This window comes from Dermacentor variabilis, unplaced genomic scaffold (genome assembly GCF_050947875.1).
Source record: "Dermacentor variabilis isolate Ectoservices unplaced genomic scaffold, ASM5094787v1 scaffold_12, whole genome shotgun sequence".
Lineage (NCBI taxonomy): Eukaryota > Metazoa > Arthropoda > Arachnida > Ixodida > Ixodidae > Dermacentor > Dermacentor variabilis.
This window is the reverse complement of record NW_027460280.1, coordinates 8,619,977-8,637,738: the sequence shown is the minus strand read 5'-3', so window position 1 is coordinate 8,637,738 and position 17,762 is coordinate 8,619,977. Positions and strand designations below refer to the sequence as shown.

The 17,762-nt window shown below is 46.6% G+C and overlaps 1 protein-coding gene and 1 pseudogene across 5 annotated transcripts in view; both read right to left on the bottom strand.

The window, feature by feature from the left end:
• Positions 1-17,762, bottom strand: part of Unc-115a (actin binding LIM protein Uncoordinated 115a) — a 593,933-nt gene that overhangs the window by 466,598 nt on the left and 109,573 nt on the right. The window lies entirely within an intron of this gene.
• On the bottom strand, positions 11,791-15,740 carry LOC142565967 (uncharacterized; annotated as a pseudogene).

The following is a 17,762-nucleotide window of genomic DNA, read 5'->3' as shown; positions in this document are numbered from 1 at the left end:
TGTGTCTATCTTGGCCGCGTCTCTCTTAGTCCATTTTTGCACCGAAGCTACGTAATTTACGTGACTCATGAGGAAGGCATGGTAAAGTCTGATGAGATTGCTCTCGCTGAGCCCATTCCTGCACTTGGTCACCCTGAGGATCAGCCAAAGTATGTTCTCCGTTTTGGATGAGAGTTTCATGACCGTTTGTGTGTTACCGCCTTTAGCCTCAATTAGCAGTCCCAGGATTCTTATAGTGTCCACTCTGGGGATCGGCTGGGTGTCACTTGTGTATAATTTGATCAGTATTTGATCGATCGGCGTCAAATTCCTCATGCCTTGTTTCGAGGCCCTGTACAGCAACAGTTCCGAGTTGCTGGGTGACAGGCGGAGTCCAGTTTCCTTCAGGTACCGTATTTTCCGGTGTATAAGACGCACCCTTGTATAAGACGCACTCGCCATATATGAAGGCTCTCATTGAAAAAGTTGGTATATAAGACGCACCCGTGTATAAGACGCACCCCAATTTACCCACTTAGGCTAGTCAGGGTTAATTAAACACGCTTGATCGACCATCACCACTCAACCACTGAGCCACCGCGGCGGCCTGAGAGAAGTTCTTAAGCAACGCTAAGTGATCGCAAAAGGCAACACTCACGCCATACCCGCCCACGTTTTAGCAAAAAAGAAAGAAAAATACGACGAAAGAACTCTCCCATATGTCCATAACAACATTTTATTTTTACTTAAAACCATCGAAGTCTTCATCTTCGGATGCGCTCTCAAAAAGCTCGCCCATTTCTGGAGGCAACGCGGCTGAAGCATTCTCTTCATACTCAGAACCGCTGGTCTGATTGTTGTCGTGCTCGGTTGGCGATGAAGCTAGCAGGCCAGCCTTCCGGAACCCTGCAGTTATGGTTGCCACTCTAACAGCACTCCAGGCCTCATGGACCCACTTCGCTGTAAGAAGCGCGCCTCATGCGTCCAGTTGCGGTGTAGCTGTGCTCGCCTTCCGTCATCCACGCCTCCCAAATACGTCGCAAAATAGCTTTAAAGCTGCGGTTGACGGAAATATCCAAAGGCTGTAGAACCTTCGTCAAACCACCGGGTATTATTGTAGGGGTACAGTTCTTCGCCTTGATTTGCCTCAGTGTCAAGTCAGTAATGTGCGCCCGCATGCTATTCATAACCAGAAGGCCTTTCCGGGAGTGAAAAAATCCATCCGGGCGCTTCGAAAAGCACTTTTCGAGCCAAACTCCCATCATTTGCTCATCCATCCAGCCCTTCTGGTTAGTTGTGACAATAACACCAGGCGGAAAGCTTTCTTTTGGCATCGTTTTCCTTTTAAAAATTATCATCGGCGGCAGCTTTGTTCCGTCAGCACAGCACGCAAGTACGACAGTGAAGTGAGACTTTTTGTGCCCAGTTGTTCGTACTGTGACAGTCTTATCACCTTTCTGAGCGACACTTTTTGACATAGGGATGTCAAATGTTAGAGGCACTTCGTCCATGTTTACGATGTGGCTGTCGATGATGTTATTCTTTTCGACTTCCTTCTTCACAAATTCATGGAACTTCTCCACTTTCTCTCCGAAATTGTCTGGTAGTTGTTGAGACATTGTCGTTCGCGCTCTTATTGACAAGGCTTTGCGCTGCATAAATCTATAGCACCATGACGGCCCACCAACAAAATCAGCGGCACCGATTTCACTCGCCAAAGTGCGTGCTTTCAAGCGCAACTGCACGGTTGACAGAGCCCTACCTTGAGCCCGTTGTTCAAGAGCCCACTTGAGGAGCCGGTCTTCAAGTTCAGGCCACCGCGCCTTCTTCCCGCGGTCAGCCTTCTTTCCGCTCTTCATCGCCTGCAGTTTGGCGGACGACTGTCGCCACGTGCGAATCATCTTCTCGGTGACGTCGAAATGGCGGCCCGCAGCCCGATTTCCGTTTTCGGTAGCATACTCGACCGCAGATAATTTGAACTTTGCGGTGTAGCTCTTGCGCAACTTCGGTGGCATACTGTAGTAAGACCGAGCACGACAGGTGTAGGTAGTGGAAAACACACGCCGAAGTCACCAACACAGACGTAATACGTACACGGTTGCGAAGTTGCAAAGAATGACTAAAAAAGAACGCCGGCTTGGCTTGTCTTGACAATGTCGAGAAGCGCGACTGTCGCCATCTTTGGGAATTTCACATTACTTTTGCTTGCGCCTCCGAAACGACCGCGTGTTTGCGATTCTGGAAGTCGTCATCCCCGCGGTTTCATGATAAAGTTCACCTAAAAAAAGTTGCGCACGGCGGTCCCCGTATTGAAGTATTAACCGTGCTACTACCGCATCATTGGTAGCGATATTTTTTCGGTGAAAAAAGCTTGAGCATGAACCTGAGTAATTTCTGAACCCGCAAGAAAAAAAAACGAAAAATTCGCATATAAGACGCACCCTTGTATAGGACGCACCAGCAAGATTTTTGGAAAAAAACCGCGTCTTATACACCGGAAAATACGGTACTCTTTTGTTGTGTCCAGCGCCTCTTGAAGAGCCCACTCGACTTCTGCGTCGGACACTCCCGGGCACCACACCGTAATGTCTGCGTACAGGGCGTGATTGACATTGGTCACTCTCGTCAGCCGGTCCGAGAGCCCTTTCATTGCTAGATTGAATAATAGTGGGGAGAGCACCACCCCTTGTGGGGTGCCCCTCGCGCCCAGCATGTACCAATCGGACGTGGCCTGCCCTATTTTGATCGTGGCCTTCCCGTCTCTGAGGAAGGAGCCTATGCAAGAGTAGAATTTCCGGCAGAGTCCCATCATCGAGATCGTTTCCATTAGAAATCTGTGTTTGACCATGTTGAACGCTTTCATTAGATCCAGGGCCAGTATGCCCCTGGTGTCTCTGGTCATGCCGTCGATTATATGCTTCATGAGTAGCTGAGAGAAATATTTCCGCGCCACGAACCCATGATTTCAGCAGGCGGGCTCCACTGCCAAGCAAGATGCTCTCTCCACTCGCCCAGTCTAGCCTACGAAAGCGAAGTTCCTTCCCTGCGTTTTCCCATACCTGACCTCGAGGATCGCTTGACGCATATGTCACAGGCCCCACAATGAAACTGTGCACAATGAAACATGACTAACGGTATATTTCAGTGCTACACAAATACTGAGGCAGAACAAGCGGATCGCAGAGCGTGATCACGTGCTGGAAAACGGTAGAAAATGGCATAGTTTCGGTACCTGTGCATGTGACCGCACGACCGTGGGGACAAGCAGACGAAGCGGAAGTACAGCTCTCTTGCTTCGATGCGAAGTAAAACAAAAAACAAGCAGACATTCCGTCTGCGTGTTTTATTATTTCTCTAAACTTCAATTCGTCAATTCAAGCAACAGATCATACAGATAACAGATGTCGAATAATTCTCAAAGTCATGTGTCACCATGAGCGACGTCAGACTGCGGACACGATTACGTAGGCACAGAGGCACGATTACATCACCATCTGGCTTGGAGCACGATGGCTGCGAATGAAGAGGGAAACAGCGTTCGGATTGAAATTTCAGATCTTTTCGCGGCGTGTAGCAATGTAATACTTTGCAGACACGATTGTTATCACACAATGTATGCTCTGTGCTTGTCAGCTCAAAATGGCCAGACCTGGTGAGGGGCCCTTGAAAGAATTAGAATGTGTTAAAATTGGTCACAAGCTAAAAATTCCAAAAAGCACTACTGCCGTACCAGAGCCCTTGAGGCACAAGGAACTGAAGGCGTGTGCTATATGTCGACTATTACCACAGCTGCATCCTCTAGATAGAGGATGCAGCTACGAAAACTATTGGGCTATGAACATGCAAGACCACATCGTTCAAGAAACCTAGAACAGCTGTGGTAGTAAAAAGGGGTTCTTTACCAAGAAACATACCATATGGAAAGGAGACAATAATGGTATGCTAAAGGAAAATGTTTCCTTCTTTCTCTTTCGGCTTCCCGACACTCCACGAGAATGTGGAGGACGGTGAGCCTCTCACCTTATCTGCCACAGGTCGGAGGTTCATTGCCGTTCAAAAGAAAATTATGAGTACCATACGTGTGTCCTATTCTGAGTCGTAAGAATAGACATTAGTTAGTGTTTTTGTAACAGAGGGATAGAAACCTAACTTTGGCTTAATCAAGTGGAGCTTATTATTTGTTTCAATGTCCCACAAGCGTTCCCAGTGGCTGCGCAGCTTCGCTCGCAAGAAAGGCTTGAGATCTGTGGTAGAAATAGATACGGTAGGATTAATAGCTTGTGACGTAATTGATGTGGCCATTTGGTCTGCTAGCATTTACCCTCAATGCATCTATGGCCAAGAACCCAGCATATTGTCATGTCCATGAGATTAATAAATATTGCACAACTAAGAGTAAAGCTCAATGAAAGCAGGATTTTTGTGTTTTCTTAGGGATATTAGTGCTTTTACAACACTTAACGATCATTGAAGATTTTTGCATTCTCTAGTCTTAATTTCTTTATATGTTTAATCACAGACAGTACCGCATAGGCTTCCAGTTCAATACACCCGATTCAGAGAAAGAGGGACCAAGAGCCGCATAAGACAGGCCAGCATGCGACTTTGATGCATTGGTGTCAAATTCAGAAGAAGAGTACTTCGATTGTAGTTCTCGGAAATGCATAGAGATTTCAAGCTCAGGAGCGTGCTTTGTATCTCTACAAAGGATACGTCACCCTGCCACTCCCAGGGCGGTAATAGCTAAGCTGGAGGCATTAGGCGATGTTCGAGAATTGGCACATCCATTTCTTCGCTAAGTTCACTCACACGCAGTGAGAAAGGTAGAGTCATAGAGGGTCTATTACGAAAAATTGTAGCATGCATCAAGTCATTAACGGCTGTGAAACACGGACGTTCCTTATTAAAGCGCACTTTGAGAAAATAAGTGAAGCTGATGTATGTTCTCTGAAGATGCGGTGACCACTCATCTGACTACATATAGACTTTCGACGGGGCTTGTTCTATATGCGCCAGTAGCCAGGCGGATACCCAGATGGTGGACAGGGTCTGACATCTTTAGCACGCTAGGGGCAGCACAGTGACATACAACGGCACCATAGTCCTACAGTGATCAAATTGGGCTCCTGTAAACATTCAATAAACACTTCCTGTCGCTACTCCCTGTTGTGCCAGATAGGATTTTAAGTAACTTCACTGTTTTTAGACATTTTGCTTTACGACATTTTATGTGTGGAATGAAAGTCAAATACAACACCTAGAAATTTGTGCTCTTTGTTTACAGGTATTTGTTGTCCGCACAGCTCTACAAAAGGATCTGGAACCAGGCCTCTCTTGTAAAGAGAACACAAGAACTTTTGTGGAGGTTGATTTTATATCCACTAACGTCTGCCCACTTGGACACCTTGTTTAGGGCCTGCTGTATCTGTGTCTCACACACTGTGAGGTTGTATGATTTGAAACCTATTTGTATGTCGCCTACGTAGACGAAATAAAAAATAACTGGTGGTAATGATCTACGAAGCATGTTCATCTGAACGACAAAGAGCGTGCAACTGAGTACGCCACCCTGGGGTACCCCAGTTTCCTGTATGAATGTATGTGACAGTGCATTACCTATTTTCACCCGAAATGTATGGCTGTGTAGGTAGCTTTCTATAATGTTTAATATATTGCCGCAGATGCCCAGTGCCGGCAGGTCGCGCAGGATTTCATACCGCCAGGTTGTATCGTACGCCTTTTCCATTTAAAGAAACACGGATAAGAACGATTGTTTATGTACGAAAGCATCGCGAATGTTTGCTTTGATGCGCATGAGATGGCCCGTTGTAGATCGCCCTTCCCTAAAGCCACATTGAAATGAGTCAAGCATTTTGCTGTACTTTAGGAAATGTACGAGACGGCGATTGATCATTTTCTCAAAAAGCTTACAAAGGCAACACGTAAGCGCTATAGGACGGCAGCTGGTCAGTAATGAACTGTCTTTACCGTGCTTCAAAACGGGGATCACAATCACTTCTTTCCATTTAGATGGGAGATACCCAGCAGCCCAGAGAGTATTAAAAAGTGTGAGCAGCGTGATTTGTGTGTCGGAGTGCAGGTGCTTAAGCACATCGTACATTATTCTATTGGGGCCCGATGTAGAGCTCTGACATGCTCATGAGCAAGCTTTAAGTTTGGCAATGGTAAAAGGATGGCTATAAGGATCGTTTGGTATACATTGCCTATTCAGTGGCTTAAGTTCTTCTGTTGCTTTGTGTTTCAGAAAGTTCTCCGAATAGTGACTGGAGCTAGACACGCGCTCGAAGTGTTCACCGAGCGTCGGCTTGGTCTTCCCACTTGTTTCTTTCTTTATCAACCAGGGCCAACGGATGTATTTGTTGTCCCTTAAGTCACCTTAGCCGGTCCCATACTTTAGCCTCTTGAGTACTATATGAATTTATAGCTGAAAAAAACCTCTCCCAGCTTGCCCTCTTTGCTTGTCACGTCCTTCTTCCCTGGGATTTAACCTCTTTAAATTGTATTAGATTTGCGGCTGTAGGACATTCGTGTAGTTTGCCTCAAGCTTTATTTTGTCTCTTCCGTGCCTCTTTACAATCATTCCACCAGGGGACCCGTTTTTTGAATGGGGTGCCACTTGTTTGAGGGATGAACTTTTCTGCTGCATCAATGATAAAAGTGGTAAAATATGATACGGCATGGCCTATACTAAAATTACTTATAAAATCTGGTGTTATGTAGGTAGATTCCTTAAAACATTTCCAGTTAGCCTTGGCTAGTTTCCAGCGAGGGACATGCAGAGGGGAGTCATGCCGTGTTACTAGGTTTCAAGTTAATGGAAAATGATCACTTCTGAATGGATTTTTAATTACACACCATTCTAAATCAGCAAAGATAGAAGCAGAGCCAACTGACAGGTCGATAGACGAGTATGAATTACGATGTGGATTATAATATGTCGGTTCTTATTGAAGAGGCATGCACAGGAGGTTGAAAGGAAATGTTCAATAAGTCGACCTCTGGCATCGCATCGAGAGTCTCCCCACACCGTGTTACGAGCGTTAAAATCTCCCACAAGTATGCGAAGCTCAGGAAGCTGGTCAATGAGGTTATAAAAGCATTTTTTCGAGATGATGGTTTGGGGCTATAGTGCAGTCCACTTATAACAATACCGCATGTAACGATATATCGGTTATAACAATGGGTCGACATGAGAGTGTCATTTTATGCATTAGGTCTATGGGGGAAAAAGAACATTTATAATGACAAGGTTATTCACCGCATATCGGATATGACTATCAAAATCTTGCCGTCTGGATGGCGTTTTCCGTGCCAAATAATAATAACGTTTGCATTGCTTAGTTCCCTGAAACGAACGATGTCGAGACGAGGCGATGTTTACCTCCGTAAGTTCGTATCTGCCGCCATTACTATGCAGCGCGTCCCGCCCCGCCCACGCACCGGAGAGTACCCGAGTAGGCGCAGCGCGCCACAAGATGGCGATAGCTGCTTCATGCGCGTCCACCACAGTCGCTCCAAAAGAGAGAAAGAAAAAAAAAAGCGACAAGCAAAGCGGCGTGGCGGCACCCGTCCCACACTCAGTCTCTTTCTCTCGCGATAGCAGGCTGACGCCACCGAAGCAGCGTGCAACCAACGGTACAACCCAGTGGCCCAGTTCGAAGATGGCGCAGACAAGGCGGAAAGCTGTGTCGCTTGACACGAAGATAGATATTTTGCAGGACTCTCGAAGCGGCTTCAAGGTGAGTGCACTCGTGAAGAAGTACGAGCTCGCCCGATCGACAATATCAACCATCTTGAAAACCGGGAGCACCGCGATTGTGAAGGCAGGAGCTATCAGCGGCCATGCCAATCAGGGGAAAAGGGTTAGAGACCCTTCATACGCCGATGTTGAAGAGACGCTTTACCAGTGGTTCATCACAACCCGTGTGCATAATGTGTCTATTAGTGGGCCAATACTTGCCACCAAAGCGAAAAGCTTTGCTTTTCTTCTGGGACGCCCAAATTTTCAGCCTGGGAGAGGCTGGATTCAGCACTTTAAAGAGCGGCACGGAATCGTTTACAAAAACGTGGTAGGCAAAGGCAAACACACAGGCAAACACACACACAGGCAAAGCAGCAGTGGCTGCACACAAAGCTGCCCGGCGTGCTGGAGCACTACGCAGAGGAGGACATATATAATTGCAACGAAGCTGCTCTTTTTTTTTTTTTTTCAAATGTTGCCACCGATGACTCACGCTCTTAAAGGAGATCGATGCCCCGGCGGGAAGCACTCAAAACTTAGGGTGACTGTGTTGCTGTGCGTTAGCATGGACGGGAGCCATCGTCTCAAGCCTTTCATGATCGGGCGATCAAAGAAGCCAACATGCTTTAAGAATCTGCACATCCCGGTCCGCTATCACAGCAATAAGAAGGCGTGGATGACCCGCGACCTGTTCAAAGAATGGCTGCTCGAGTTCAACGGTATAATTGAAGGCCAAGGAAGAAAAGTAGTGTTGTTACTTGACAACTGTAGCGCACACAGCGTTAGCCTGAAGCTAACATCTGTCGAATTGATGTTTCTGCCTCCGAATACTACGGCAGGCCTGCAGCCGTTGGACGCCGGCGTGATCGCCAACATTAAAGTCCTGTATCGGTGGCGCATGCTGGAGTGGCTAATTTTAGCCATTGACCGCGCAGCTGCTGGCACGTCGGGTCATGCAGACGGGCTCCCTGACCTGAAGATCAGCTTTTTCAAAGCCGTGCGGTTCATTTATGGTGCATGGTATGAAGTAAAGCAGTCAACCATATACAACTGCTTCAAAAAGGCGGGCTTTGTACGTCAGGACGAACTTCCCCAACCCACTGAGACCAACACGGTGGAAGCCGCTGATACAACCGAGCTCTGGGAGCTCCTTCCTACGGGTGACACAGGTGGTGCGTCGATGGAGGAGTTTTTGATTGCAGACAGTGCTGCCTCGTTCTGCGATGAGGTCACCAACGAGGCGATCACTGAAGATGTGCTGTCTCGACAGATGGCAAAGTTGTGCAACGGTGGCGACGGCAGCAGCGACAGTGACGAGATTGACAGTGGCTCCTTGACCCCGACCTCTATGTCCACGCAAAGTGTACTGTCGTCGATCGACTCCTTAATTGATTTTATGCATGCTAAACCATTGCCACGAGTGCTCGCGCAGCAGCTGGAATCCATGCACACCACGGTTGTGAAGCTGCAGCTGCCGCAAAAGCAAGTGTAGATTTCGGACTATTTCGGCGTGCCTAAAGCTTGACACGGTCATTGGCGCTAGAAATAAAGTGTTTTTCACAGCCTACTTTCTACATCACCTATTCTTTAGAGCAAGTAGCAAATTCGAGTTCGGAGCTGCAAAGGTATGTTCCGCGTTTTTTTAATTTTTTTTGTTTATTTGTTTTAACTGCAGTTCGGATATAGCGATCATCGGTTATAACGATCATATTTTTCGTCTTTCTCGATATCGTTATAAGTGGACTGCACTGTATAAATGGAACATAGAGTGACCAATTTATTAAAAAGAATATGCTGAACTAACACTGCCTCAAAGGGCGTCTGAAGGGTGACGTGTCTGTAAGCTACAGATTTATTGGCTACTATGGCTACAGTGCTGGAGGCGTTAGCCTCAACCCGGTCTTTTTGGAAGATGCTGTAATTACAAAGAAAATTTGTGTTCGTAGGTTGTGTGTCTCCTGAACACACAGCAACTTTGGATTGTGTTTGTGTAGCAGTTCTATGATGTTGAGGTTATGAACGAGTCCTCTAACATTCCATTGTATTTGTGTCTCCATGATGATAAATATGTTTTGTTCTGTCTGTTTTAAGAGATTGAGATTAGCTCACGGGCCCTTTCCAGGTGCTGTGACGCGAGTTTTGTCTTTTTTGGAGCGATCGAGAGAGGCTCGCCGCTCCTTAGGCGCTGGTGGCGCCGTCTGGCTGGTTGTTGTCTCCATTGCCTCTTGCGAGGCGCAGGACATGCACTCTTGAGATCGCTGTGTTTAACGCGAAGGCCTCGTCTCGGTAGACGAGACCTTTGAGACCACCGGTCCGGAGGTCGATGGTAAAGTGACACAGGTAATTAAGCAAAAGCTTCTACAGCGGTAGAAACTGCTGCAGCACGTATTGCTGAGAAGACAAGCGAAACTACATGAACTGAAGTTAGCAGAATGTAGATAAAAACTGGTGTTTATACATCTGTTGTCATATTTGTTGCTGCAAACATATCAATGACAAAACAAAACTGCAGCCGTATTCTTCTCTCTATATATGCAAAACGTGTGTGCGTGAATGCAAAGGCTACAGATCACGCAACTAAACTATGGTCACTGTTGGGAAAAGTGCATTTGCCACCTAAGCATACTTGATGAAAAGAGCGCTACGAAGACGCGGACTTCGTAGCATCTTCGTAGCGCTCTTTTCATCAAGTATGCAAAACCAACTCGCCCACATCAAGCTTCTGCTGCACCTAAGCATGTTTGTGGCTGGCTGTCAAAGAGCAGCCAACATTAACCCATAGCAGAACTGGTCAGACGTGATGCTTAACGCTAGCAGCCTTTTATTACTGTATTAGTTTGATTACTTGATTGCCATATTTATTCGAAGATAAGAAGAGGTTTCTTCCTAGAATCCTTAGCCTCGAAGTCATCCTCATCTTACATGTGAGGTTGATAGATTCAGTTAGTGTTTTATTATGGCAGAAGCAGCAGCACATTTCCGGCGATCCAGACTTCCAGAACGAACGACAGCGCGAATTGTACTAACTTGACAGCCAATGCAGTCTGTATTTTTGCATGTATAACCCACACTGAGAATTTAGAAAATTCAACAGTAAAGGCGGAAGGCAGTTAATATGTAAATTGTGCCTTATTGTGTAGCTTCATAGCATTGCGGCGCATACTACTCTGAAGGCATAGCTCATTGGAGTTCTCACCAATCCGATTTTAAGATTTCCTAGGAAACCCTACCCTTTCCCCAACTCCGCGTGTTGAAGCTCCCTTTCGTCATTTTGCATTTTGGCAGTGTTAGTAGTTCAGGCAATCCTCGCCGAGCCTCTGCCTCAAATTGCAGCAGAGGCCCTTGTTCCCGATCTGACACAGCAGCACATGACAGCCATGAAAGGGGAACGCATCAGCACGAGGTTGCTCATGTTGCCATGCATTCTACTAAATGGCCCACTGTTCCTGGGCAAAATGTGCAGTGGAAGCCTTGAGGGCAAGTCGACCCGGGTCATGAGATCAGTAGTCACTGTGCTGCCTATTAACGCGGATTCCAACAATTCCTGCTGGTATGTGCCATTGCCTGGACATTTCACAGACATTGTCCATCCCATGATTTTGCTGCTGTAAGCGAACACTTACAGTGTTCATGACCGGACTTGAGTTTGCAAACGGACATGCGCAATGCACAGAGGATGTGCAGCCAGTCGCATCTACAAAGTACCAAACTGCTGCATGGCAAAAAAACAGGCAATTTTGTAACGAAAGCCAGTGTACCTTTACTCTTAAAAGGAGACGCTCCTCGAAGCAACTTTCCCTTTTTTACTTGTATTAGAGGTTTCAAAATTCAGTCAAGTATAGAGTTTTCTATGCAGATTTCAAATATGGCACTACTTTTTATGTAGCTGTTATAGTTTTAGAGTTATGCGATGCACAATGCCAAAATATAGTCGTCTTAGTGGGCACTTCTTTATGTAATAAATTTTCACAAAAAGCACCGTGCTATAGCTTGTTTAGCTCTTTGTAGATTGCAAAGTGCCGATATCTAGCCGAACAGTGTGTACAATTACTGAAACTATGCAAAAAAAATTAGAACATTTAGACAAATTTTTTTCTCAATTCTTTGAAATTTAACCATGTACTTTTGCAACTTACTGTTTCGAGATATTGTAATTTCAAGTAGATATTAGCAGTCTACATATCTTCAAAAGCATGTATGCCAAATTCCGTTACTATAAGGCAATTGTAAGTGTATAAGGTTATTTTCATGTGATCGTGAAAAAAATTAGTTGAAGTGTCCCAATTCATTTTTTATAGTTCCAGTAACTATACACACTGCTTGAATAGATATCGGCAGTTTGCAGTCTACGAAGAGCTAAATAAGCTACAGCACAAAGCTTTTTGCAAAAGTTTATTACCCAATACAATGCCCGCAAAATCGCTATTTTGCCATTGTGTAGGACTTAACTCAAGACCGGGTTCATGCTGGTCTATGCGAGTAAAATTCAAGGGTTTTCAAGGACTTTCAAGGCCCTGTGTGTGGATTTTCAAGGAGCACATTCCGTGTTAGAAATCCAAAGACAGATGTTCAGGGGTAGCTATAGGCTTGAAATGATGAGAATTCACTGAAAAGGCGATGTCACTGGAACCAACATTTTAACAAAGAAACTTGTCTTCGAACAAAATGACGGCTCCAGCGATATTTCCTTTTTCGACCACTTCTCACCATTGTTTGTTAGAGTTACACGGATGACCACTTTCAGTGTGTTAGAAGATGCAAACATTTATTCACTAAAGAAGATCAACCAAGCAAACACTCGCTCAGTCCTTAGGTGGCCTCATTTTGCTTCTCCTGAATTTTTACATCAATGTTCAAGATCCCCTGCTGCTTGCTTTTGGCAGTCTTCCTTAGGCTGTTTGACTTCATGATGTAAGTCAGGTCACTGGTTGCTTCCGCTTTTTCTGCATACGAGTCTGCTGAAGCTGTCAATTCTGCAACAGCGACTTCTAGTTTCTTTTTCTTCCTTCCGAGAGTTTCAATCGATTCATCAATGCGGCGTTTCTTCCTCTGTTTCGCATCTTCACGCTCCTGCTTTTTCTGTGTTTCCAAAAAGGCACGGTATTGGGTCCTCGCAGAAGCCACAGATGTTCTCAATTCCTTTGTGATGGGCACATTGAAAATTCCACCTGCTACATGTACAGAATCACAGATAATGCGCTGTGAAATGTTACTTCTTTCATGTTCCCTACTGAAAACTGGCAATTCACACTGAATCCTCTCTCTACACTTGCTTGGCCATGACAAAGTGTAAGCAGCAGTTTTAAAACCCTCTAAAGATCAGCATATGCTGACCTAACCTTTAAAAGTTCATAGAAAAACTTGTCAAGTGTATGCAAGCTCCTTTCAAATAGCTGCAACTCATGTTTGCGCTCCTGTAACAGCTCAATGAACTGTGCAAGCACAGTATCCCTTGAATGCTCATGGATCCTCTCTGCTGAAAGGAGTGCATCCAGAACTTTCTTTAAGCCTTCCAGACACTCATCCGGCTTCGATGACATCTGCCTGGGGTCTAGTGAAGAGAGGCCTCTCACAATGGGATATCGCAGGGGGCTCTTCTCCAGGATCTTTTTTGTGACACTTGGAAGAAACTGCTTGCACTGCATTCGAAATGTAAATGCAGCTTTCACACTTACTTTGTGGCTTTTAAGAAGCTGCTCGGCTGTGTGACCAACATCTATCTTCTCGAGTGGAACATGGTTGTTTAAACCTTCAAAGTCAATCTTCAGGAGGCCAGTGATTCCTACTGATGAACAGAGAACAGAAGACTTCAGAAACTTTGTTAGCAGTTTTCTGACAATATGCTCAAGGTGCTTTGCCAAAAAGAACATAACTGGCTTATCTGTCTGAAAGTCTGTCAAAAATGGCTGGAGGGTCATCGCAATAGCAAGTGCAAACTTGAGCTTTGCTACCACTAGTGGGTCACAGCAAAAGTCACATACATTCTGAAAAGAAGCACACTTGGGAAAGTTCACTTTCTTGTTTCTTGCCACTTCCACATACTCTGACGTCAGGCCAGAGAAGCACAACCCGCTCTATCACTGGGACGTTCTCAATCCACCGATGTGCACAGAACTTGAGAGGAAACAGAGTTTGTCCGGTGATAGCTACAAAGTCTTCTCTCCGGGCAGGTGCATCAAGAAACAGCCTACTCACACTTGAGAGCAAAATTTCCAAGCTCCATTTGCTTGTTGTAAGACATGCCTTGTAGGCATTATGCACAGTGTGCAAGCTACAGCTGCCCAAGTCTAAGCACCTCACCTGATAGTTCTTCTGTAGGTGCTCCTGCAGGCCTCTGAATGCCTTGAGATTCACATTGGGTCCATCCATTGATAGTTGCACTATTTTATGTAACGGAAGTGGTTCTAAGGCACCAAGCAGTTTTTCTTGCAGGTCTTCAGCCCTGGCATGGCCCATAAACAGATGTGAAGTAGCGTACGGTGACCGACTGTGATGCATCCCAGTACCTTAGATGAAGATCCATTTGCTTTTGCTGGCAATTGTTATTCAGAGACTCGTCGAACAAGACAACATAGCAGTCGCTGTTCTCTATCTCTCGCCGCAGAGAGGCAAGAAAGAATGGCCTCAAACCATGGCACGCTATATACGAGCACTTCTGCTCTCCACATGTGAAAGATTGTGCCACCTCACTGTCTGGAAACATCCTCTTAAACAATTCATTCACCTGTGATGACGAATGATAGGAATAGTGCGATGTTATAACCTTCAATATCCACAGAATTTCTGCGTCCATCACAAGTTCATGCTTCTTGCATGCATCCATCAAGTTTGACGACTGCGATGGCGCTGGCTGTGGTTCATTCGCTTGACATTCAGACATCGTCAGGAAGCTCCTTATCATGCAACTAATCCCGGCGGCTTGCATGTGCTCTCTATGCTTTGAACTTCTTAGGTGGCTTTTTAGTGCCGACTCCCCCATGGCAGTGATGTCGAGAAACACTTACAGCAAACTTTGCATTTTGCCTTGTGCGGATTTGACATGTCCAGTGCAAGCCACTCTCGGTAGTTGTCGTTGTTCAGCCACAACCTTCGAAATTTGCATTTTCCGGGCATTGTTGGCACGCACGTTTACTGGCACACACTACACTGCAGATGCACAAAATGTCACGATGTTGCCGTACACGCAGACCCAAGCACTAGACGTGCACTAAATCTCGCGATACAACCGCACATACACATATGAGCGCTACGCGCACACAAAATGTCACGATGGAACCGCACACGCATGCATAACCATTACACGTGCCGAAAACGTGCGATACAACCGCACACGCAAGCGCTAAACACACACAAAATGTCACGATTCGACTGCGCAACTGCGCACACAGCAGCGGCCATTTCTCTGCTCAAAATGGGCGAGAGCATGGGCTTCAATGGGCTTCGTCGATTTTCCACTTCTGGCTACCCGCAGGCTGCCAGAGCCAGCCAGAGCGTCTTCATTTTTCTCTGGTTGCTCCGCCCACCGCGCTACGCACTTCCGCCGGGCGTTCGTTTTGCTCGCGCTGGACGGTTCTGGCTACCCGCGGGCTGCCAGAACCTGCCAGGACGATTTTGGTCTGGCTGCTCTCTGGAAGTTCTCTGGCTAGCAGACGACTAAAAGAGGCGATGGGCGCTCGCCGCCATCTTTACGGGGACTTCACGGATTGCAACGGGGGTGCTTGAGGACTTAAATTTACCTCGCTCAGCCAACTGTCTACGGTCATCTTCGGATTTCCTTACTACTAGTGTTATCTTTTTAGGTGCTAACGCTCCGTTCCGCATCGCGAAGCGGTGTGATACAAGCCGTGGTGAACCGTTTGAAGCTTTTTGTGTGCGTGCGTGCGTGCGTGCGTGTGTGTGTGTGTCCTGATCGCTTCTTCGCGGCGGTGAACAGCGTGCTGCGCTCTCATGCGTGCATGTTATCTGCATCGTGTTCCACGCAATTCCACACTCATTCACACATTGCGGTACATTTTGGGTTCGTCTTTCTCTGGTGGCGTTCCTTTTCACATATTTCGCGTATGTATATCTCTCCTTTCTCTGCAGTTAGCGAAGGCTTTGCAGTTAGCCCGTGTTCGCTCCGTCTCTCCGTCGTATGCTTAGGTGGCAGCTCGAAACCGATACGTATTCGAACTGCAGGCCGTTGATCTAAGAATACACTGATTGCACTCTGTACATTTAGACACACGTACATTGGCTTATTGCTCTCATGATTGCGACCAATGTTTTTCGTGTGAAATGTTTCGCTGGTCACAGGCGACGTGCATTTTCAAGCGCCAGCCGCGTCCCCAGCTTCTTAAATAAGAAGCACCATCAGCCACAACAAACTTTCTGAAATCGAAGCCCAAGCAGATCGGCGCGAAATTTTATGCGTATGAGACGTACCCGATAACCTGCTTTTTCATGTCTTGTGATGACACAACGCCAACTCATCAATTTCGCCGGTGGTCGACGTGATCGCTGCGAGCAGAGATCCTCCAGCTATCGCTTTCGAGTATACAATGACGATTTCGCGTCTTGTCATCCGCCTCATCGGAGGCCATCTGTTGCGCTGCGCAAGGCGAGGTTGGCCGAGTGCGCGTCCTTCACCGAGTCACGCGAAAGTGATCGTATTCCTGAATGCAACTATATATTTTCAAGCTGGCAACGCATAAATGGGCCAACTACGCCGAGCGCGCGTCGGCCTCGACGGGCGCTGCCATGCTGGTAGCATGTTTACATTTGGCCAGCTGTACCGGCCTTCGCATGGGCGTTCGATTTTACAAACTTCGGGCAGGTTCGGGTTGTCTTGGGATCCCAGCCCACGTGACTTCCTGTCAGAACCGGAACTAGCTGGCTGCCGTCTGGCTCCCAGCGGGCTGCCAGAACTAAAATCGAAGAGGCCCAATGCCTCCTTTACTAGATGCCAGCCGCGTTACTCACTTTCCCATTGCGGCGGCGGTTCCTTTAGTTGAAGTTAGTTCAGCATGAATTCCGTGAGGCGGCGCTCGTTGCCTTTTCAACTTCCGGCGGATGTGGTAGCGGCGGTTGAATGCTCCGCCCGTGCATATAAAGCGTCGGCGGCTGAATGCTCCGCCGGCGCTTTATATGCACGGGCGTCTGTTAGCGAGCGTTATCGCGGGCCTCCGAGATGGCAACAGACGCCATGGTAATCTCGGAGGCCGCAGCACGTGATCTAGGTTGCAGACGTCCGCCACAAGCGGCGCTCGTTGCCTTTTCGCGGAGGAGAGAAAAGGGAGAGGGCCAGGAACCGAGTTTACGGACAACGCGGCTGGCATCCAGTAAAGGAGGCATTGGAACGGTGGACAAGCCAGCGTCATTGTGGCCAGACGTTCACCAGCATCCGCTAGGCATGTGCTTACTTGACTTTGTACGAAACTTACACCCTATAATTAACAAAATCGCAGCGGGAATTCAGGCGGGTTAAAATTTTATCGAATACAATTACTGGAAGTTTATTAAAAAAATAAGAATTTAGGAAATTCAAGGATTTTCAAGGATCTGCGAAAATTCCAGGACTTTCAAGGCCTTGAAAACGATCTTTTCAAATTCTAGGGTTTTCACGGGTTTCAAGGACCTGCACGAACCCTGCAAGAACTGTAGCAGCTAAGCAGAAATTAATGACATATTTGAAATTTGCTTGAAATGCTCTATAAGTGAGTGGATGTTCAAATCTTTAGTACAAATATTAAAGAAATGTTTTTTCAAAGAGCGTCTCCCCTAAACGATTCCCTTCTCTTGCCAGATTAATAAAGGGAAAATGAGACACCCACCCAAACGTAGCTAAGTACTACGTTTGGGTGGATGTCATATGGGTTTCCCCAAAGAAAAGCTTCGCAGTTGAAGAAAAGTTTGTCCTGGTCTGGGACTCGAACTCGGGACCATCACCTTTACGGGGCAGCCGCTCTACCAAATGAGCTAACCAGGCGGCTAGCAGATGGCAAAATTACTTCTCTCCACCTTGCAGGTTTCCGTAGAACTA